A 23,907-nucleotide genomic window follows, 5' to 3' on the forward strand; every position below is an offset into this window, starting at 1 on the left:
CCTGTGTTTAAAGAAAAAAAAAGCCATATAGACTGTGGAGAAGATGCATTTGATATTAAATGCTAGAGAAGTAGAGTTTAAACTTTCTTAGTGCATAGTCGAATTAAAGCACATTGGTTGAAAATTTTTCAGAGCATGGTTTGAATAAGCAACTTTTTTTTTTTTTTCCTTGCAACAAAGTCCAATTTCCTCTTGTAGATCAAGTTGTAGTCATCTGGGAAGTTCCTGCCCTCAACCATTAGTTATTTTTCTCAACTGGAATTTGAAGTAATGTGCTACAGCTGTAGTAAAGGCAATTTTAATGTGAGGTGCTTTGACTTGTTCTGAAGTAGACCCAAATTGCTCCTATCCTTTCTGGGAAGGGTTGTCTCCAGTGGATGGGGTAGATACTGAGTCTTGAATGTGGTGAAGTTTTGAAACAGTTGGATCTGCAGCTCTGTTTGTGTCCCTAGCTTTAGAAGAACTCACTTAGAAATGATGAATTCCTATCATGTTCTCGTGGTGATAAAAAATACGTGGCCTTACTAAAGGTCTTCATGATAACTGATGCAATGTTATCATAAATAATAAATTGGGATTATGTGATTACGCTATTAGTGGTTCACCTCACTGTTAATATGTGTAATATATAAACAGGGATTATATGTCTTCAGGTGGGTTCTACTCTTCTTTGTTGTTGAATCTTATCTAACATGCAAGAATAAATTTTATTCCTTTAGTGGTGACTTTCATCTATATTTTTTATTCATAATTGTTTAACCAGCATAGAGAAAACTAACAGCAGTAGCTTATTGTGCATTTATGTACGTGTGTGTATTTATGTATATACATGTAAGCATACATATGATCACACCTCTGTGGGCCAAAGCATCAAAAGTATAACTAAAAATCCATACACTAGGGCATCCATTAAACCTGTAAATTATAAGTCATTAAAGATTTTAAAAAAATGTAATAATCTTTTCTATTGCTAGAAATAAAACCTTCAGTATCACTAGTCCTTCCCCCTCCACAAGAATTTAGTGCTTAATGTTTTTTTTTTTCTTTCTTTAAAATTGAAGAATTTTATTAGTTGCTAAAGCTATTCAGTAAGAGGGTATTTCAAAAAGAAACGTAAATTGTAAAATTCAGCTGGGACACTTACTGAACTGTTGGTATTGTTTTGTCAAAAACTGATTTAAAATGAACTAGAAAATTGCCGAACCATCAAAGTATGGGATGTGAGAAAGTTAATATATTAAAAAAACACTATCATGAGAAGAAAAAGTGCTATTTTAAAAATGATATTTTAAGAAATTCACTTATAGAGAGAATAGGGCAAAATCATAATCCTTTATGAGCCCAATAAAGACTGCCTGGCTACTGCTGCTTGATACAATACCTTTCTTATTGAAGTCAGGGAAAAAAATCTACTATGGAGGGCTTTTTTTGTGCTATATAGGTTTAGTTGGCTTTTTAACTTAAAGTGGAAGAATAATGATACCATGATAAGCGTTCTTTGGATTGGTGAGGCTGGTGCACAATGCCCTGGACCAGCACATGTGCATAGCAGCGTGCGTACAGGCAGCCAGGATGCCGGGATTTGACAGGCAGTGGCTTGGCTTCGTAGAGGGCTTAGAGTAGTGGCTGTTTTCAAAACAGAAATACGCTTTTATCTCATCCCCAAGACTTGGGGGTGTTATTTTTGCTTTGGGTGTGCAAGTAGCTGAATGAGAAGGAAATCCATTTATTTTTTTGTGGCTTCTCGTGAGTGGCCCACTGTGTGGGATGTTTGTGTGGTATTTTGGAGGATGAAAAAACAAGACGTCGTTTTACTTTAGGTCACTTGTTAATGTTTGTTTAAATAGTTAACTCGGGCATGCAGAGTACAGACAAAGATGAGACTGATTAGTATTTGCACTTTGCTTTGTATTTGTGTAGCTGGTGTTCCTCTGAAAACTACCTGGTGGTAATAAGGCAAGGTAAAATACTTGCATTTCCTAGTCCTCTTCCTGCACGACCCCTTTCTCTTCAGTCTGTTCTTACATGTCCTTATTCATGGTGTGGAAGTCACTGCAAGGGTGTGAACTGTTTAGTCCCCGATTAAATTCTGAGCTGTAATAAGATTTTTTGTGGTGTGTATGTCAGAAATACGGATTTTCATGAAAATTCAAATCCAAGAGACTACTGCTCTTGTTTTTTTAAGAACACCTGTCCTTAAAAGAACACCAAGTAGAAAATACTTCCACCTGAAATTGGAATCCAAAATGATTTCAAGCACCACCTAAGATTATTTCATATGAAGAAAAAAGATGCTTTTTGAAGTTGTTTGCTATTTGACAATATTTTATAGAAAATTCACATCCTGTCCATGCTGGTAACAAAATTCCCTCAGACTTCAGTGGACTCAGAGTTTAACTCCTGTTAAACAACTGCCATCAGCCACGTTTTGCCATGGTGTCTCTGGCATTCTGTGTCCCCTGAGGGAGTTTGTGTGCAAGTCCTGTGCTGCAGAGAAAGGTGCTTGCTGGAGACAGTGGCACTGAGTCTGAGCAGGCCTTAGAGCTGGAAGGAGTAGAAAGACCAGAAAACGTTTGGTAGTGTCATCTGTACGTTTACAATAGTGAAAGAGGATCTCTCTTAAGCTATTTTAAACTTAAATTCATTTCAGAACATACTGCTTAACTTTTCAATTGAATTTTTGCCTATCCAGTCATCTACAGCAAGTGTTAAATACCTTGAAAGGTCTTACTGTCTGTGTTCATTTATAACACAGTGTCCATAGGTAGAAATAGGTGCTGTTCCTAAAGCACAGCCTGTCCCACCACCATCAAAGCCTTCAGTTCTTTATAGAAAGCCTCTTTGCTGCAAGTGCACTTTTTAAAGCACACTACCTATGAGCCATTTAAGAAACAGCAGAGGGTTCGGATGTATTTCTTTCCCTGGGAGCCTGTGTCTACCATTTCTGCACCCTGACTCTTCTCCAAACCACTTGGGGAAGGATGCTTGAAACCAGTTGTCTCTTTGCACATCGTGCCACTGTTTTTTCCTCCCTCCTGCTTCATTCCTCCATGCCCAAGTGCCTTGCAAGAGCAGCAGAAGGCTTTCAAGTCCAGCTGTTTTGGCTGCCTGCTGCTTTAGCAGCCGAGACCAGATCTCTCCTCTGGCACAGACAAAGCAGGCTTAATGCTGCTCATCAAAATATGTTCACTGCAGTAAGCATAGGGAAAACAAGCCAATGGGAATGCAATATGAATAACTTGAAAAACTGCAATTATGATTAACACTTCAACTACTATTTACTTTAACATTTGACCAAGATAATGCTGCTAATTTCTTTTAGCTCAATGTGAAATTTAGAGTCTGATTGTTCTAATTGGCAGAAAAGGGAAAGCTGCCAAAAATACACACTGATTTACCTCCCTCTCGATTCTGTTGATGTCGCTGAAGTTGCACAGGATACTAACTATTAAAGAAAGTTACTTTGGGGCTTTGGCTTCCTTCTGCAAACATCCGTCTTTTATCTAAAAGCTCAGAATTTAAGACCCACCAAGTTAATGCTGCAAAGCAGACAAGATGAAAAAAATCCATTAGCTCATCTTTCGCAGCTCTGCAGCATCCTGCTACTTTGGGGCATTGGCCTAATTGATCTTTACAAATGTAAAATTACAGATGAGCCAACCATTAGAAAACAGCAGCAATGGTGAACAGAAAAGACATCTGTGGATTTGATGTGGGCTATTTAAGTATCATAGTTTATAGAAATAACATATGAAGCATTTGGAAATATTTGGGTCTACCACTGACCATCTTCAGGCTCAGACACTTGTGAAGATTATATACTGACATGAGAGTGGACTGGTATAATCTAAAATCTGTTAGGCTACCAGATCTGTCATTAAATCAGTAAAATCTACCTCGTTGTTCCAGAGACTGGTGTGATGCATGGATGGAAGAGTGATGTTTGGGAACCTCTTGCTGCCATGAGGATATTTATCATTGTAATAGAGAACAAAGTGAAGGCCCTCATGAAACATGTAGCAGAGACAGCCTTGGTGTTTTTGTCCCCTAAATCTTTTTCTAGAAAAGGAAATTGAAAGTACTTGCTGCTTGGAAGCAGCAGGACCAAGGGGAACATCTTTTTTTTTTTTCCTTTGCCCCTTCCAAAACTATATCAATATCTTTCCCGAGTAATGTATTTGTTTGTATTCTAGTACAGACTGTTTAATCATGTGTATAAGCAGAAGGATTGCAAGATCTAGGAATATATCTAATAACCTTTCAAAAAGTAGCATAGAGTTTGAGCCAGGCGGCTTCTTAATGTCAGTATTTTGTATAGCTAAATCATGTGCTCTCATACTGGTTAGTGACACTGGTGACGTTGGCTGGGGCTGTGGGCTGCTGCCTGCAGGCAAAGGGACACAGGTAGTTGTTGTCAGGGGGTGTGTACATCTGCCAATTAAAGCCTAACTGTATTTCTCAAATGCTTATAAAGAAAAAGAACTTTTGGTGTGGAGAAAATCAGGACCTCTTAAAACTGATGAATCTGGAGTTAGCCAGCTGCCTGTTGATGATATTTCTGTCATGCTATCAGAAATAATACAGCATCTGCCAGCTAAAGCAATGAAAAGATTCGTGATTGTTTATGCCATGTATGTTGCTTAACACATTGCCAAGTTTTGGTACAGCCTCCCTTCGGGACGGTTGACTTGTAGTGAGTTTTTACTTGCATGTGCTTACATACTTTTTGTGTTATTAAATATCACATTTTCAACCTCAATTTTCCCTTTCAGGTTTGTAACTAGTGGCCCATCTGCAAATCTTTATGGCTTATGTATCTGCTAAGGAATGGTAACTTTCCATGTACTATTTTAGCACAACAGGCACGTGAGATAATATGGCTTAGTCCTTTTTCATTACAGTCTGTGTTGTCTTGCTTAGTCTCTGGGTGAAGAGGGGACATGTGGGCAATGGCACTGGCTTAACTCGTTAAGCCAAGGTAATTTGATTGTGTGTCTGAGTTTTATCAAGAACAATCAGTGCAATAGTTTTGGAGAGAAGGACAGACATCCCTGATGTATCTTGAGTATTCTCCAAACTCTCTCCTCCCCTCCGCTCTCCTTTTCAATCATACATTTTAGGATTTCTTTATTTGAATAGTAGTGCTTTGGGTAGATCAGAGATCTTATGGGAAATGAAGGAAGAGGGTCAACGTTGCCTCTCCTTTCCTCAGCCTCCTTATTCTATGTTGGTCTCCAACTTGCTTTGCCTCCCTGGGGTGTTTTTGTCACCCTATACAGAACCCACTGCCACTGCTAAAACACGTGGCGCAGCAGAAAGGTCTCGTTTTATTCCTGTTTATCACTGAGGATTCACACCCTTCAAGACTTTTACTTGAAATCCGGCCTTGGAGATCTGGCCTTCTCAGTTAGGGTGGCAGGGAAAGCTAACAGTTTCCTTGGTTGGAAAGCATCAAATTGGATAAACAGAAAACAGGGGCCTGGAGAGTGGGAAAGCTCTTGATGGTGATTAGTTGTCATCCTGCTTGTCAGAACAAATGAAGAAGAGGAGCACAATGTTTGCACTGTTTGAACAAGCCTCAGAGAGCAAATTAGATGGTAAATGTGATCATAATTTGCCTGCCTTTCTTGAAACTCCCATGGTGCTATTAGTATTTTTCTTTTTTCAGGTAAAAAAAAAAAAAAAAAGCTTTAACAAATACCTACTTTTGTGGAAACTGAAGTGCACTGAGGTTGTTTACGGAGATAATATTTAAAGATTTCTGTGGTTTATGTGATAGTGCTTATTGCATTTACATAGTGTAGGCTGGTGCAAAGTGGTGTGTCATGCCGTTGGAAAAGATAATGTATTTCAATACTGCACATGATGTGAAAAAAGATATAGGTGTATATCTATGTAAATATATATTTAGATAGGTATTCACATATAAAATAAACTTGTTCCTGAACTTTATATTGTACTTGGTTGATACTGTTGATAAACCCATTAAGGTATTTTTTGGAAAGATGTCTGGAATGCAAACTATTTTTGTATTTTCTTGTGATGATGTGCAGAGGCAGGATATGCCAGTTGCTGAACTGCCAACAAACCTCAGGTGACCACAACTGTTTCTAAATAAGAAAATCAGCACTTCTGCGTTTTGTGTGCATAGAAATGTGGAGTGTTCTATAGCATTTAGATAATGAGTTTGGGGTGGAGAATGGAGAAATGCTACTTACAGTTTATTTTACACATGAAAGTATTTCACACATAGCAGAAATTGTTAGTGTAAACAAGTATCAATTAAGAGAACAAGTATGAGCATTGTTGGAGAATAAGGTAAAAGCTGTGATTTGAAAGGGTCTCTTGGGCAAAGACAGATGACTGACAGTGAAAAGATTTAAAGTATTTTGATTGCTTTGCAATGAAATCTGAACCTGTGGAAACTAATAAAAAATGACTGAGCTTAATTAGAGACGTATAGGAAGCAAAAAAGCCTGTTTAAAAACCAAGTGCTTGGTCTGTCATATCTCTGATTTGTAGTCATCCAGCTAGACAGAAGAACAGACTGCATTCAAAGTCAGAAATTTCTTCAATATATTACATTTTTAAAAAAAAAGCAAAACAGAACAAACACACAAAAACCCAACATCAATAATTGCAGATTCACTATATCACTATGATATAGTGATAGGTAGATAAAGACAGGAGAATGTAAAGAGGAGCATATTTATTTTTATCCCTATAAAATCATCTGTAGTATACCAGGCAGCTCAGAGTGGTCTTGCTGATGCTAACATTTGCTCCCTATCAAACTGCATTTGCCTCTACATCTCTCTTCTTTACCTTTTATCCATTGTGGTAGGGACCCACTGGTAAAATACTCTGCTGAAGGGCCAAGGCCAGTGTGTCAACATTACCTAACGTGAAAAAGAGAAATTATGTCCTAAAGCAGAGAATTCTGTGCAGTTCTTGCATGCTGGCTCTGGTGGGCTGTGGTGCACAGAGCTTTAGAAATTACAGGGGCTCTTGGAGTTTCCTTTAGAAATGAACCTTGTTCCGCATCATCTCCAGCAAAGCTCTGTGATGGACATAGATATTCTCTATTGATCTGCTGGACCTACTTCAGACAGAAACATGTACATTTTTTGTTCCTGTGTATTTTGGATGAGCTTGGAGCAGAGCAGTAGAATAAATGAAAAGTGTTTTGTTTTAGTCAGTCAGAACAGTGCCAGATATTGTACTGTGCAAATACAAGCTGGTAGTGTACACTTTGGCTGATGCAGTTTTTAGCAGTATTTTAATATATTGAAGTTCCAATGAATCAAATTATGTTTATAATACAGCTGGCAACGTATTAGTGTGTTACATATTAGTAATGCACAGTGACAAGCAATTACATTTCATTTTTCTTTATTGACTATTTGAGGCTTTAAAATATTTATTTGGCAAGTTTGTGTCTCCTTTTTGTTATTTTTAATGATATGGGTACTTAGCAGGCGCATACAGTAATGATTTTTAAACTGTAATAGAAAGCACATAGGATATGAACAGTGATGTGAAATAGATTAATTAAAATCAATGTTATTTCACTGAATACTAATTGAATTATTAATGCTTGGATCAGGGTTTTTCCCCATTTTGTGATTATTCAGCTTGTTGGCTGATGTATGCTTTTCTGTTGATGAAAACCATTTCTCCATCTTGCTTTGTTGTTTGTTTGCTTTTTTGTCTTTTTACCTGCCACTCATTAAGGGAATATGTTATCAATACAAAATAGATAGATTGCTCACAGCAGATTTACCTTTTGCAGTGCTGTCTCCGTCTCCACCAGCTGGCCCAATGCACTGGGGTGGCTGGTGGAGGACAGCTGCAGAGAGCCAGCTGCCCAGCACTTGACTGTCCTTTGCTTTGACCTGACTCCTGTTAGTGGGCTGCTGGATCATAGGATTTCAATTGAAGTAGACTACCAGTTCTGCATGGAGCAGAAGAGACAATGTCTTCTGTTTGTGAGTCTGTTTTCAGAAAACCAAGTGTGGTAAATGGTTAGATAGCTGTTTCTACAACTGCAGAGCAGATATGCATCTTGCCCTCCTCCCTCCCTCTAATTAGAAATGTTTTCCAGAAACTCCAAAACCTGTTTAAAACTGAAAAGATTCCCATAGTGGTAAATTGGCAACAGGACCTTGGCAAATGAGCAGTAGTTTTTGAGACCGCTGTGGAACAACCACAATTCATATTATTGAGACCTTTGGGAAAAATGTCTATGGCATGAGCTTCCAATATGCTACAAAAGACAAGAGATGTTACAATACATATAGCACATAAATAAATACGGACATCACATTGGTATATTATGGATCTTCAGCAAAACTAATGCTTTTAAATATCATTTGCTTAAATGTTATTTGTAGTGTTACAATACATTATCACAGATTGTCAGAACTCTCACAGCTGAACTGTGATTCTGTTCTTTTCCAGCCATAGGATTTGTTCTTCAGCTAAAGACTTTGTATGTCTCCAAAGTAAAGCGTAAGGTCCCTCTCTTCAGTGGTATCTGTAGTTCTGTCAGTTTGTCTCAGTAGGGTTACTTCCCTTCATTGTGAATCAGCAGTACATATTCTGTCATTTTTTTATTACGACTGCTACTTGTAAAAAACTGCATTAACCAGTACTATGATTTGACTTTCTGCAATGCTTTCTGGAGGACTCTGAAACTTTACAGATTTGTTGTAAAACATGTTTAGATTGGAAAATATTTTCAGCACTAATCAAGGAATTCAAAGTGGATGCTGGAAGACAGATCTTTGGACATTTCAGATTCTGAGTCATTTTTCTGGTGCCTGTGTCATAGAACTTCAAGCCATTGTAACAGCGGACACAAAATGCTTCATATACATCTCTTCACATATCCTTTCTCTTAATTATCATTTCTGCCCGATGGGACTCTTAAAATACTATGAACATGTTTAAGGCTCTGCTGATAAGCAAGAAAGGATTAATGAAAGTGCTTTATTCATATTTTTCTTTTTCATTTTTTTTTTCTTTTCCCTTATTTTCTACCCTCCCTGATCTCCGTATCTCTATTCCTTGATCTGAATGACATTTCTGATATGTTGTGTGACAAGATGTTAGTGATATCTAGCCCTTCACCTGTCTAAGTAGTTTGTCAACACTGCAAGCAACTGAAAGAGGAAGGAATGTAACTTTTCTTCACATCAAAAGAATTATTCTTGCTTTGTTTGGCAACAGCACTGGGAACTGCTTAGTGTGCGTATCAGGTGTGGATCTTACAACTTTTTGCTGCTGCTGTAGTGGAATTGGATTAATCAGGCAGTCAGAGGAAGGAACGAAATGACTTGTGTGGGACTTGGCATAATACAGTGTCCATGTCCCAAATCTTTTCCTTCGCATAAGCCTCAGCTCCCCACAGCCCTTCCACATAATTTCTCTGTAGATGTTAGCTATTACCGTCATTCTAGACTTTCATCCAAAGTCCCAAAGATATGACCTCTTTACAAATACTTAGCCAAAGAGTTTGAGTTACTACAAAAGATTTACCCCACTGCTTCTCAGTTAGATAAGAGTTGTTGTTTAGGCATATCAAGGGTTCGAAATTCTTTTGTTTGAGTCTGATCTACAACATTCCTCAGATTATTTTCTGATAAAAGTGAGAGGGAAGAGATTGTTTGGATTTGACTTCTTGACCAGCTCCCATAAAACTAAAGCTTAACCTCAAACCATTTTCCCTTGAATTCTCTTTTGCTGAAAAATAGGTTAAATGCATGTCAGTAACATCCTGTATCCATCTAGCTATAGATTCTTCTTCCAAACTTCATCCTAAGATGGGTGGAATTGAGGAAAGGAGACTACAGTCTTGGTGTAAGGGAACTTATTTTTACCTCCTTCAGAGTTGTTTCTCTCAACTTAGAAGCTACTGTTCCCATTCTAATACATATGATATTCTCTTGATTTGAATTTGGTATGCTTAATGGAATTTTAGAAGGGAGAAAAGAGTCCTCGATCTTCTGCATTTGAAGTTAACAACAGACATGAACTATTACCATAGACATATCTCAAGACATATCTCAAGACATATCTTTATAATATTATTTTTGCTCTTTATGTGAAATAAAAGTTTTCTTTTCATTATCCTTTGCAGCTGGGATGATAACTGTTTCAGGCAGTGCTTCCTGTCCTCTTCAATGCCTTGTGTTGAACCTCCACAAAAAGGCAAGGCTTTGAAACTTGTTGGCTTGTTGGTAGAGCAATTCAAAATTAAGGTCTGAGATTGATCAGTAAAGGCTCTCAGACTTGGGACATATCGCAGCAGGTACATCCTTTCATCATAGAGATACTAAAATAGAGTGATTGAACAGTATAGAGCAAAGTAATTCTCAGTGCATTCTTTTGCTAGGTTTTGCAAGAGAAAAGCTTTGAGATCCATCATCATATTTGAATTGCTTGTTTTTCAATCTTTATTGGTCTCCTGCAATTAAAGTCATTTGTGTTTGAAGTATTTTCTTAATTGTTCTCTCTTTGTTGGTAATTCTTTTCCTTTTCCTCTGTTGGAAAAATTTATTACTGTTTTTACTCCTTCCCATCCGTATTGGGTTGACAAGGCAGTGGGTAGCTGTGCAAGAGAAGATAGGACCGATTTCTTTACTTGTAGTTTTATCATTTCCAAGCTTGGGGATTGGCTTCATCAGAACTGATTTTATATTCATCTAAAATATTCCTTATGCCACCTAGGTTTGTAAAGTTAAGAAAATCATATTTCTTGTTACTAATGGGAGGCTAAATAAATAGGAAGACACATAGGTTTTGGAATAGTTGAATACGTTGGATGTGGACAGAAAAAAATAATGGGGAGAGGAGACAAATTCCTCCTAGACTGTTTCTGAGAAATAATTTTTCTGCAGTAATTTTTGATCTTTTATGTGTCCTTGGTTATGGCAGAATGCTTGAATTTTAAATTGCCTGTGGTAACAGAAGGTGACATCAGGTGAAACTGGAATTTAGCAGTGGGACTAATGGGATATTTCTTGGGAATATGGTGTCTATGAAGGACAGGAGCTTGCAATGAGTAGGGAACAAGTCTATTTTGAAAGGTTAAGACAATGACAAGCATCAATTTGAAAAGTAAATGTTAAACTAACCTATATTAACTAAATAACCCATATAACCTAAACTTTCCTATATTAACTGTATTAACTAACTTTGTCTTTCAAAGAAGGATATTAAAACACTACCTAATATTATTTTGTAGAGGGGAACACATTGTAAAGCTCAATCTGATCATAATGCAAAAGGCCTGTTTGGACTTTTTCTTTACCTCCTGTCTTTCTGTTGTAACAAAGCTACTATAGAGAGTTGATAAAAGATGTTTAGTCAAATTATTGGAGTACATGAATGAATTCACATTCATTTACCAGTAATGATATGGTTTTATGGTTTAGTTACTGCTTATAATGGAATGGCATCTTCCACAGCATTGAATCATCTTCCACAGCATTGAATCAATACTTCAGGTCAGAGACTGCAAAATGATTGACTCCCAGTGTGATTCCAAAGCTGAGATGGCCAACAGAGGAGGAAAAAAGTGCTTTATGCGTGAATGGAGATATAACACAAAGGAAAAATAGTAAGTTGATAAGTAAAAGAAAAGATGCTTAATCTTCACTTCCTATAGTGACCTGGTTCCCTTTTAGAAATATTCGACACATATGCAACTGACAACTAGAGACTAACTGATTCAGAAAAAATAGCTTTTTTTTGAGTTCAGTAGGTACTGCCTTTTTTAAAAAGTGATAGAAATCCAAGCATATCCTATAGCAGGAGTCTGGACAGATGAAATTATGGCTCCTGATGATTCAGCACTAGCAGTTTTTCAGGACTCTAAATCACTGGCATCATTTTGTCTGTTCTTGGAATAATTTGATATGTTAAGTTTTTTGTTCCGTTTCTCTATTTGAGTTTGCTTGATAATGATTTACTGTCCATTCCTTTTGTCTCATATTTTATGTCTGGGAAACTCTTAATTGCAGCTTGTCCTTGGCAATAACTGGCATTTGTCTTCGTTTTTGCTCACTGGTGTTAGTCCAGATGCTTGTAGGAGTTTACTGATACCATAAACATTTTTGCTCAGTCACCATAATCCTTATTGGTGGTTGGCACATAACACTGGCTTTGCCGTCATACTTTTTCCAGCGTGATCATATTTACTCTGTTGCTTTTCTCCTCTGGTTGTCAAAACCCTGCTCTGCTTCCCTAGAAGAGGGGCTTCTTCTGACAGATCTTATCATTAGAATATATTTTATTCTTATGCCAGGATTGCCTTCCACGATAGCTCTAGTGTTGCCTCTTTGCTAATTATTCCTCTCAAGTGCTTCTGAAGTGCTTTAGTCCTACTTGATGCAGCCAAGGACAATATGGTTATGGCAAAAGCATTGCAAAAATTTCAGCAGATGTAGCATCTAGTGGGTCTGGAGATATATCCAGCTGTTTTATATAAGTTCCTACCAAGTCAAATAGGAAACACTGCTGTTGCCAATGAGCTTTCTGGTACAGACCTGTATCCTTTCGTAGCACGAGATAGAAGAATGACACCAGGTTCACTTACCAGCTCATCACACTGCCCTTGAGGAACTATTACAGCTCAACGGATTAATCAGATAGATTAATACTCCTGCTCTCTGGTGATTACCAGAGGTCTGTTTTGATGGCTCTCATTCTGGCACTTTTCCCACTGAAACCCTTTTCCATGTTAAAGTGGAACTAATTAATTCTAGGGCAATACTGAATGGTTTCTTTTAGGTTAACAGTTCAGTCAGTTTATGTCTGGATGCTCTAAGTCCCACTGAGATATCTTAAACCAATTCTCTAGACAGTGTAAGAAGGTTACCTTGCTACTGGATGCGCAAGCTTTTGAAAAAGTGAGATCACAAGTAGTTGCAGTCTTAAACATTTGTATTTTTGAGTGGCATCTTTGTTAGTTTTTTCTTTCATGAAGATGCCATATTTGTCTTCTACTGATGATCACTTGCATTTCTTCAGTAGTACTTTCAGACAGACAGCATTCTTCTGCACAGGAATCATAATCTGCCATGTAATAATAGCACATGCCACTCTACTCCAGAAGTGGCTGTGCTGTGGTGACTGCCTTAAAGGCAGCATCCTACCATATGATAGCAGATGAGAGGCATGAAGTTTGAGATAGAACACTGACAATGCTATGGGAATTATGTGCAATCTTTGGTCAGGCTCTCAGGTCTTTTTTTAACAGAGGCAATAATACATATTACATGTGCAGCAAAGTCAAAAATAAACCTGCATACTTCTGTGATTATCAAATAATAACAACCTGTGTTTGTCAGATAATCAAAATAATCACTGCATCCTCAATGATAAAACTTTACATTAATATTTTTTGTTCCTGAATGTTTCCTTTCTACATGAGTTTGAGTTTTAAGCTGAATTCTTCATCAAGACGTATTCAAGAATCTTAAGCAGTCGTGGAAAAAGTCCAAATGTTGGCCTCCTCTTGAGAGCCTATTATCTACTCTTTTTTGGATATATTTTCAACTTGTGTTGAAAATACTTTCCAGTGTTTTATTATTCTGACAGCCTAGACAACAGATAGAAAACTTAGTTGTATCTCTACAACATTTGAAAATATTTATTTTTAAATATTATTAGGGAAAAAAAAAATGTTAGCCTTTAATTAGTTCCAGAGGAAATGTAACTGTGGAAGTGTTTATCAATGTTCATCTTCTGTAAGCAAAAGAATTTTAAAAGAGACTGTTTGGCAAGCTGCTGTTAAACACCAATTCAAGAAATTCCGATCTGACTTCAGGGTGGGTGCATTCCTAGTGGAAAACACACAAAGCTTTGCAATGATTTATATACTTATTTAGCCGATTCAGTGCTGTGGTGCTCAGTATCTTGAAGAATGAACTCTCTAGAATTAGGCACTTGGTAGCCTTGAGCATCTCTTTGTTCTCTCAGGTTTTGTGCCTAATTGATTTGCTACTTGAGCTGTACTTTTAATTATTGTTTATTTTTATTGTGTTGTCATTAATAGTTTTATTTCTTATTCTATTCTTTTGTTTTGTTTTGTTTTGTTTTATTGGAGTATACCACACACCTTGACTCAGAGCTCTTAATTTATTCTGTATTAGTTACTAGGCTGGCAAAAGGCGACCCTGAAGGGACTCTGCCATTTCCTGTTGTGTCTAAAATAATCTCTGTACTGCTGTGAGCAGGGACTGTCCCCAAAAGCACCGAGTTTGATCCTCTTATAGTGGAAACGGTATTACAGTGGTTTGATGATTTGCCATAAATAAGTAGCAAATGGACAGGAAAAACTTGGAGAAGATGAAATATATGATCCTCCAATTCAGGCTGCAGAAATAAGGGTGTTCTTGAGGAAACTTAGACAAAGTAAGCCACTTCTAATCCCCACTAGACTGACAGCAGTATTTCTACGTTATGTATTGACTGAGACAAGGCAGGCTCCATTTTTGCCTTCAATGCTGGGTGGGAGCTATATATGTATGAATCTTATCCTTTCTCAAAAACAGCTGAAACCTGTATTACAGAAAGAGCTGGGATCATTTGGTAATGGTGGTGACCCTATTCCTGGCTTTGCTAATCAATCATTGTCCTTTTACCAATAGATAGTTCCATGTTTACCTCACTGCAGGTGACACAGCCATTGTACTGATGATTGTTGTGTATATTCCCTTGAGTTAGTCTCTCTGTTCCAGTGTGATCCATCCATATTCTCTGCTCTCACAATCTATAAAATGGCTTCAGTCTAAGAGACACTGAGCCTCCTAAATCTGCTGTTAGTACTTCTAGGAGAAGAGGTCCATTCTTTGTACCTTTTGTGCCTGGTTTCAGACTGTAAGGGAAATGGTAGTACAGCACAAGATCTTATGAGAGGTTCTGCATACAGCTGATTTGAGGTACTACATTATGCTTCTGGAATACTCAAACGTTTGTGATTCATAGAGAGTAAGTTGGGCTTGAAGGGACTTCTGGAAGTCATGTAGCCTTCTGCTCAAAGCAGGGCATATTCAAAGTTAGATCAGGTCAGTCAGGGCCTTGTCCTGTCAAGGCCTGACAGCCTCCAGGAATGGAGGTCCCCCCAGCCCCACCTGAGCAGCCCGTTGTGGGGATCAGCATTTAATATGGGAGAGGTATCTGTACTAAGCTCTTCCCTTCAGTGTGGCACCTAAAAGCACGCTGCTTTTTCCATCGATGGATTTGCAATATGGTGCATTTCACCTTTTATTGTCACCTCACACAGAAGAACAGTGGGCAACGGCTAAAATATGGTTTGCAATGTACAATTTTCAAAAGCACTTTTTGGTGGGGGGATAGGGACACACACATATATCCATTGCTATCATAGCAGAGTAGAGAAAATTGGACATTTCTACTTCCAGCTTTGAGAGGGTTACTTCAGTGGTTCCCTTCAGGAATTGTGACTACAGAAAAGATGGAGAAAAACTGGTGGGTAAAAAATGAACACTGGTTAGCTTCTGAAAGGGAAATGTCAGTAGTGAAACATATTTGGTATAGCTAAGAGATTGCCAAGGGAGGACATTGTTTATTTGAGGTTCTTGAAAGGTATAGACATCAAGATAGAAGAGATTTCTTCAGAGGGGGACATGGGACTGTAACTAATGGATTGGGAGAATTAATGGGATAATAAAATAATTAAGAAAGCAGAAATTTCACCTGAGGCTGTCAAATCTGACATAACTGATAGGAGATGGAATTTCCTAGGTTATACTTGAAGAAGAATTAATTCAGAAAGTGTCAATTGGCCAATAAATCATTTCAGTTGGAATTGCAGAAGAGGTTTGTAGCTTCCAAAAGAAAATTGTGTTTGTTTTTGTGTGTGAGAAGATCACCATATAGTATGCCAAACTCTGTATAAATGTTGCCAGCATGGACTCCCAGAACACAGACTGTTTCATCACTTTAAGCACAGACATCTTGTAGATTACTGGGCAGTGAGAGTGTTTTTTTATTTGTATTTGAGTAGTTTTCTTTCTAATTTTAAAATGAGTCTCTCAAGTGTCCTGCTTCTCTTCTTTCATTTATATTTTATTTCTTTATTTTCTTCATTTTTCACAAGCTAAAATCAGAGCAATAATGTAAATACTTGGGTAAGAGCTCTGAGTGAGTCTCTCTTATCTCATTTCTGTGCATTTTTACTGCTTTCCCTTGCATTTAATCTTTCTTTTCCCCTTTCCTGTCATACTCCTGTCAGCCAAAAAAGAGGTAAATTACATGGAAAATGGGGTGACTCTTGTCCTCTCTTATTTTTTAGATGTTTTCTCTCTTCAGAAGGTTTGCAGCTGGTTTCATTTTGTTTCTTTTTTTCTTTTTTTTTTTTTTCAGCTAAGAAACTACCTCAGAACATATCTGCAAGAGCAATCACTGTTGTTTTTTTTTTTTTTTGTGTGTGTTTTCTGTGATATTCTGCAGCACAGATAATGCTATAAATACAATGCTACATCTATCAGGAGACTAAGATTTTTTGTCATTTTAGCTTCATGTACACTAGTTCTTCTGCAGTTTCTGTTATCATCCCAGGCTTGTGACAAGGGAAAGGCTGAGTTTGTCACTAATGTGGATCAAATCCCTTCTCTGGTTAGGATCCACCACTACTGGGAGGAAAAGTAATTTCCAGGTTGTTTTTACTTGATATTTGTAGTTACATCAATTTATAGCAACTCAAAGAGCCTGCTGGATTTTGTGGAGACTGCTATATTTACAGTCAACGTCGAGGTTACCAGTAAGTAGCCAACAAGCCCACTATGGAATGGGAGTGACATTATCAGTCATCTTTTCTCCTGTCTAGACTTGCAAGCAGGGGAAGTGCATTCACTTGTCTGAGCTAGTGTAGGAGGTTGTATGTGAACATAGATAAGAAATTACCTTTATTTATGGGAAGAAATCTTTCTTCCCTTTTGAACTGGCAGGCTGAGTGAAACGGTTACAGTTCTCCTTTAAGTAAATGTCAGCGTGATGCTAGTCTTGCCTCAATCAAACCTTAAAACACTTATTACTGCAAGACGAGGAGATTTCTGTTCCACTGGCTGGTTGGCCTTCGTGGACATGGCTTCAGCTGTTCCTTTGAAATTCCCATTGAAAATTTTTGAGTTTAGCATGAGCCAGCATTTTAAAAATACTGATTTTTGCAATTGCCCATTGTATTGTTAAGGAAGGGTGAGTATTGGTTAAGCGTGTTGCAGCAATAGCTCACTTTTCATTTCCTTGCTATGCAGTGCAATCCATGCTCTTCTGTGGCGTTCTCTTCTACTTGAAAAGCTTGACACTAAGTGGATATATATTTTTAAATATAGGCAGGAAAGCTATTATTTTTTATTTAGCTTTTACTGTGTAATGGAATTTGTGACAAGGTTATTTGCTTCAATATAATTTTGTGTACTGATTAGTGTTCTTTGGAAGGGGCCTTGAGGCGTGTTGCACGAAAGATGCTATATAAGTAGGGAATGGAAGGGTAAACGACCTTCATTTAAATGCAGTCAAGTAATCATTATCAAAGTTTTAAGCAATTTGAACTGCCTAACAGGAGGTATGATGACAATAATTGCCAATGTCCTTAAAGGACAGCTGTACCCATTTGATCACTGCCACATGCTTAAAGTTCATAAAAGGAAAACCACTTTTCACAATCTCTAAGCAGTATCTTAAGATATCTATTAAATTTAAAAAAATATATAATAATAATACAAACAAACAAAAACAAAAAAAAAAAAAAAAACCACACACAGAAAACAGCACACACATTACAAAATGGAAATTTTGGAGGTCTCTGCATGTAGCCCAGAAGAATTTTATCATATACCAGCGTAGATGCCTATACTGGAGGGTGTCCATGAATTATTGTTAGTTAAAAGAAAGAAAGAAAAATTGTTGTTGTTGTTTTTAAAGTGGATTAGTATTTAAATAAGAATGGAGTGGTTAGTGCCTAGCTGAGCAGTTTTGCCATGTGGGTGGCTGGAATGCTGGGCTCTGTGACACTGTTCTGAGCTTAACTTCTAGTGAACTGGGGACATGCCAGCGAATTATGCTGAAGAACTGAGAACAAATGTATTATTACTTCTGTTCACTCCTTTCCACACTCAGAATCATCTCAGAATATATAGACATGTGCAGGCAGAAATGGACTTTGCCCATTTTCTGAGATACACAGAGAGAAGCCAGTTCTAGTTTCGAAGCAATAGTTTATTCCTTAGCGTGACTCTGTGCCAAGTTCATATTTCCCATCTTTCTCTTAATGTTATCATCACTGGCTTAGTCCTACAAGTTTTTCACAGCCTAAGAAGAGCTCTATAATAAGATAAAGAGCTAAAATAAGAGCTCTTTACTTCTGAGATGGGTATATAAAACAAAAAAGGGCCTAGGGAATCTCAAAGTCCAGTCCCCTACTGTCACTATATATTATGATATAAAATGATAAAGCTATGTCTTAACATGAGCTAATTATTTTTGTCCTTCAGGACTCTGGTTGGCTGTTCAATACTGTTACTGCCCTGGGAGTTACAAATCTTCTAATTTGCAGCATACATTTATTTATGTCTGTTTTATACTTATTTGTTCTTGTGCCAATGTTGTCTTTTTGACTTAAATAGTTCATCTCAAGCGTATATGCTTTGCTGATTTTTTTTTCTTTTTTGAGATGAATCATATTCCTATTCAGCCTGGGCAGCACAGAGCAAGCCAACTTCTTTTATTCTCTGTGAATGTAGACTCTTCATGCCCAGTGTCACCCCTATAGCTCTTCTGTTCTTCCACTTTAAATTAATCTTCCTTGAAGGAACCAGAATTACAGTTCCGGTGAGGTTTCACTGTGTAATGACATTAATGCTTTCTGGAAAAAAACTACTGTTTATATTTTACAATTGCATAACCCATTTCCATGTTTACTTCACCAGTTTATGCATTATTTTTTTCCTTTCCCTTTTCTTTGTGGTTAAGTTTCAATTTGAACCTTTTTTTATTTTTTTTTTCTTTTCCCACTACTACTTTGCACTACTGCTTTCTCTTCATTACCCAGGTTCACATGGAATGTGATATTTTTCCTGGATAAGGAAAAATAAAGGTTAGACTATCTGATCTTAGAGGTCTTTTGCAACGTGAATGAGTCTATGATTCTATGGATGATTTTTTTATTTTTCTCGGTATTGATGATGCCTCCTATTTTGCATAATCTGCAAATTTCTACTCTTTGTTCCTGTTTCTTTTTTTGTCATATTTAGTACTGAATTTAAGGAAGTTTTACAGACTGATTTCTGATGAACTTCGTTACCAAGGCTTTTCCAGTTCAGTAGCTGACCTTTCAGTACTGTCTGTCATTATATGCCTTAGTTATTAGTTATTATTGGTTATTATTATTAACTAATTTACAGTCCTTTCGCACATTCCTGTCTATACAGCTGTTAATGCATAAAGCAACCTATCATATATACACAGGTGTGCAGTTAGATGATTCAGTAATTTTCTTTGCTTAACATCAGCCGCATTATCGAAATTAGCTAAGAAATTAGCTTGATATTAATTACCTTTGGTAAATCCATTGTGAACTGCATCACATTTTTTTCTTTTATATGTACATACACATTTATTTAAGCCTTGAGCTAATTAAAAAAAAATATATTGGCTGGATCAATTCAGCTTCTCTATCTCCTTAAATATTGGTGCTCTTCTTCCCACCCCTCCAAGTCCAGATAAAATCTGGGAGTTTTATTGCATAATTTCTTGGACTGCTCCAGCACACTTCATTGTTTTTTTCTATGTCTATTATTTTGATATGACCAGACTGTTTTATCCAGCATATCCTATTTCACAGTCTATAATGTCATCAGACACCCTTTTCTGTCTATCTTTATTTTTTCCTAAGGAACACATGTATTTTGGTATCTGTGTTCCAGCCCTAACTGCTGTTTCAGTGCATTTTGCATTCCTGCATTCGCTCATTCTACATCCTGTAGCACTTCAAACTTTTCCATTTTGTTGCTCTAACTCCTTGCATTCTTAAACAAATCTTGAAAGTTTTTCTCACTGATTGAATCCAGTTCCCTCATTAGTCTATTCATGAACCATGCCATCTAATTGATGATTGTTCACATCAAAATTAGTATTTTCTTCTAGATGTCCATCCTATTTCCCCATCTGTTCTTTAAACCATTATTGTATCCTTGTTTTCCTGATTTCCCTCTTCCTTCAAATCAAATCCAGATGTGGAAAATATGTGCCTATCCCAACAGTCTCTCTGTTTTAGTTTACAGCTAATATATGCATAGATGTGCAGTCATTAATGGAGGAGGAAGAAAGACCTCATAGAAATTTAGGGAAATAGTGAGTGTATGTAATTTTTATTCCAAAATTAAATTGCAAAATTTGCCTTTCTAAAAAGGGGTAATTCTTTTTTATTTTATTTATTTTTTTTTTTTTGGATGGGTCTTTCTCCATTTCATATGCATTTTTTTAAATTACAAGAAATTCCAGTGAGGGCTTCTGGAAAACTTGGAACATGTCTCACAGTGTTTAAATTGCCTTACTGTGAAAACAAACAAACAAACAAACAAACAAACAAAAAAAAAGGAAGTATGCATTGATATTTCACTGCCTTTACTATATTACTTAATTCTTTGAAGTGTCCTGCTGTTCCTGTGGAATCTCCCAGGCCACATCCTGTAAACTAAATGAAGCTAGGGCGTACTCTCAAATGTGGGTTCAAACCCACTAACATCCACACTGTGCCCCTTGTCCTCACAGCTGGAGACTGGACCCTTTTCCATGTTATTTATTGGTATAAACAGTTATTTCTGGAGGAAAAACAGTATTTCTAAGTAAGTTCCCATCTGTATGTCTCTCAGAGAGTACTTTTCCCCTGCAGCAAGAAGTGAGAAATGTTTGTTTTCTTCTTAATTAGTAAGGATAGTTGATATTAACCATGGTAGGTGGGAAGGGTTTGGGGATGAAGATTTATGCCAGAGCTGTTAAACTCCTAGCACCAGCTCACTTTGCAATCAATTACTCTGAGTTACTGCATAGAATGGGGAGGAAGAAGGAAAGTATTTTGTTTTTGGTGAAGTGAATCAGTGTCCCAGGTTCTACATGAGAATCAAGTGATCATTACAACTAGGAATGTTGTCCTCGCATCCCTAATTAAAACACGCTGCTCCTACTTTTTATTCTTTCTAAATGTCCACACTTATTCTCTACAAATGGTTCATACCAAAGTCTATCCTCTTTATACCTTTTGTCTTTACTCTGACAAAAGTGGTGCCATTCTCTCTCCGTCTTCAGGATGCTCTCTTCTCTTCTCCTCTTAAGATATAAAATCAGCCCTTTCTAAATTAACAGCTTTTGAATGAAGTGGGAGGGAAATTGGGAATACTTTTCAGTAGAAAAATGTCAAAATTTTAGGATGCAACTTTGAACCAAATAGATCTTGCTTGAGCCTTCTGAGATTTTCTCACCACTGTTTCTAGGTGAAACTGTATTTATGAGATTATTTTAGCATCAAAACACAACTGCATTTAATTCCACTGGATTGCACTTTTGTTACTTCGAGCAAACGTTGATACATATATCATCTTTGAAGAGTTCCAAAAGAGATTTAAGAGACAAATATCGTAAAACAAACATGACAAAATAAAAAATGCAATTATAAGTCAAGATGTCTGGTGACTTCAGTTGAAAGAAGAAAGGGGAAGTTAATAGAAGCAGAATACATATGTGTATTTGTAGCCAGAAAGGGGTTTACTAATTTTTCAATGCAGTACTGCTACATTATCTGATAGAACATAGAAGAGCATAATTTTTATAAGGATATTTTTATTTACATGTAATTAATTGACAAAGTTTCAATATTTGCAGTGCTAATACAGGTACTTTTAATAAGAAAATTGAAATATAAAAGTATGAAATAATTCAAGTAATGATCAAATTCTCTGATTCTACTGGGGTATCTTACTGTTTTCCAATAAGAAAATTGCCTAAGCTAAAAGATATTAAACTTTAGAAATGGAAAGCAGAATTTTAAAATAACAGTCTAAGCAATGCTCCTACAACTTTATTTTTAAATTCCTGTAGTTGGGGAGATTTATTTTATATTGAGATTTATTTTATATTGAGATTTATTAAAAATACTTTATATTTTATTTTTTATTTATTTATTTTTTTTACTAATTTTGTATCATCTGATACACTTAACACCTTAAATAGAGATATTTACTGGATAAAGATTAGTATGTATAATTAGAATTTGCATTTTTTTCCACCATTCTATACTATATTATCTTTCCTTTACTCTGTTCTACTTAAGAGCATGACCTTGCTCAAAGTGAAAACTCCCCCAATTTCAAGCTGAGTAACAGTCAGTGTTTTTCAGTGAGAAGTTGTTGATGATCTCGAGTGGAATTTTCAGCCACAACAGGTGTTGCAATTGCTCGTTATTCCCTTAATTTGTCCTTGCCTTGGGAAACTACTTGCTGTGAAATATTTGTAATATCACATAGAGGCTTGATGGCATTAGACATAATTTTGCCTCTACAGATATACCAAAATATTGACCATGGCTAAATATGCTTCATTTAAAGCATAAGTTACTTTCCTGAAACTAAGAGCATTCCCATGTTGTTCTTTTCCTTCTTGTTTAACTGTGATAAGAGTGAAAAGAAATCTGATCCTAGGTTTCTGTGGTGGCAAAATCCTTTCATAGCCTCAGTTACACTGTGAATATGGTAAGTGGTACTTTAAATTGATGTAGTTTTCCTCACTAAAGTGGTGAAAGTGAAATTAAGCACTGTACTTTTCCAGTATAAACTGTTCCTAATGCTACAGTTATAAGCTAGATGTCGTGAATCAGCAAAGTCTGTACAGCTGCTGTGCTTGAAACAAGTAATCTTACTTAGCCACATGCTGAAAACAAACTCAAGTTCCTCCTTGCATGTGATATTTTAGCTGAGCAGTAACTTAATTTGAATATACAAACTAGTAAACTGCTATCCAATGGAATCAATCTTACAGAGACATTTAGTCAATGCTGTTTGGAAAGAATAAGTTCAATATATGATGTACACATTAAAAACACATAAATTATTTTCTAGACCAATTATACTGAAGAGTTAGTCTGTGCTCCTCTCTTTCTGAAGTATCTGTGAACGTTTTTCTAAAGAGTATATCTCACCATTTTTGTGATAGGTTGGGTGGTGAGTGGTTGGCTTTTATGTGTGAGCGGGTACATTTTATATTACTTAGAATAAACAAGGTTACATCTTAATAATGCTTTAATAGGAGTTTCATTGATTTTGTGTCACTTCTGTTAGTTCATAGGAGTTTCTATTAAGCATTTACCTGGGTGCATTTTCTGTGATTATAGCTAGCTTTCAACGATTGCACCTCATCCATTGACTGTATTTAGCATTATGCTTCTTTTTTTTGTTTGTTTTTTTTTTGTTTGTTTGTTTTTGTTTTCATTCATTCGTAAGATTCTGTTATTTGTCATGGAAGTTTATAGTGGTGATGAGAACATAGCATAAAAAATTGGAGGGAAATTTGTGCCCTATTACGATTATGGTAATACACATGCATGTCTGTTTTGTTGAGAGAATATTTATTTTTTCTTAGGCATCCATAGTCATTTCAAAATACAGCATACAGTGCAGCAGTTCTATCAGATACTGTATGTAACGTGCTCACATAAGGCTCTCAAGGCATAAATCTTCAACGCACAGGAGTTGTTTTATATCACAGGGTTTCTACAGACTATACTAACTATACAAACCATATCAATCTGATAATTTGAGACCAGAATTATAAACCATGCAGGTGCAGTGCTGTGCAAAAGGTGAGATCTCTGTATTTGAAGTTAAC

The 23,907-nt window shown here is 36.6% G+C and overlaps 1 protein-coding gene across 16 annotated transcripts in view; it reads left to right on the forward strand.

Moving 5' to 3' along the window:
- FIGN (fidgetin, microtubule severing factor) overlaps positions 1–23,907 on the forward strand; it is a 385,491-nt gene that overhangs the window by 329,915 nt on the left and 31,669 nt on the right. Inside the window, exons 1-2 of one of the 16 annotated variants that reach the window (XM_084524057.1) lie at positions 10,240–10,312; positions 11,472–11,623. The exons of 12 other annotated variants lie outside the window; for them this stretch is intronic. The gene's annotated coding sequence lies outside the window, so the exon portion shown is untranslated. Of the gene's footprint in view, positions 1–10,239; positions 10,313–11,471; positions 11,624–22,670; positions 22,776–23,907 lie in introns of those variants that run through there. 3 more of the 16 variants (XM_084524065.1, XM_084524058.1, XM_084524063.1) reach the window with 3 other exon arrangements.

This window comes from Aythya ferina, assembly GCF_964211825.1.
Source record: "Aythya ferina genome assembly, chromosome: 6".
Lineage (NCBI taxonomy): Eukaryota > Metazoa > Chordata > Aves > Anseriformes > Anatidae > Aythya > Aythya ferina.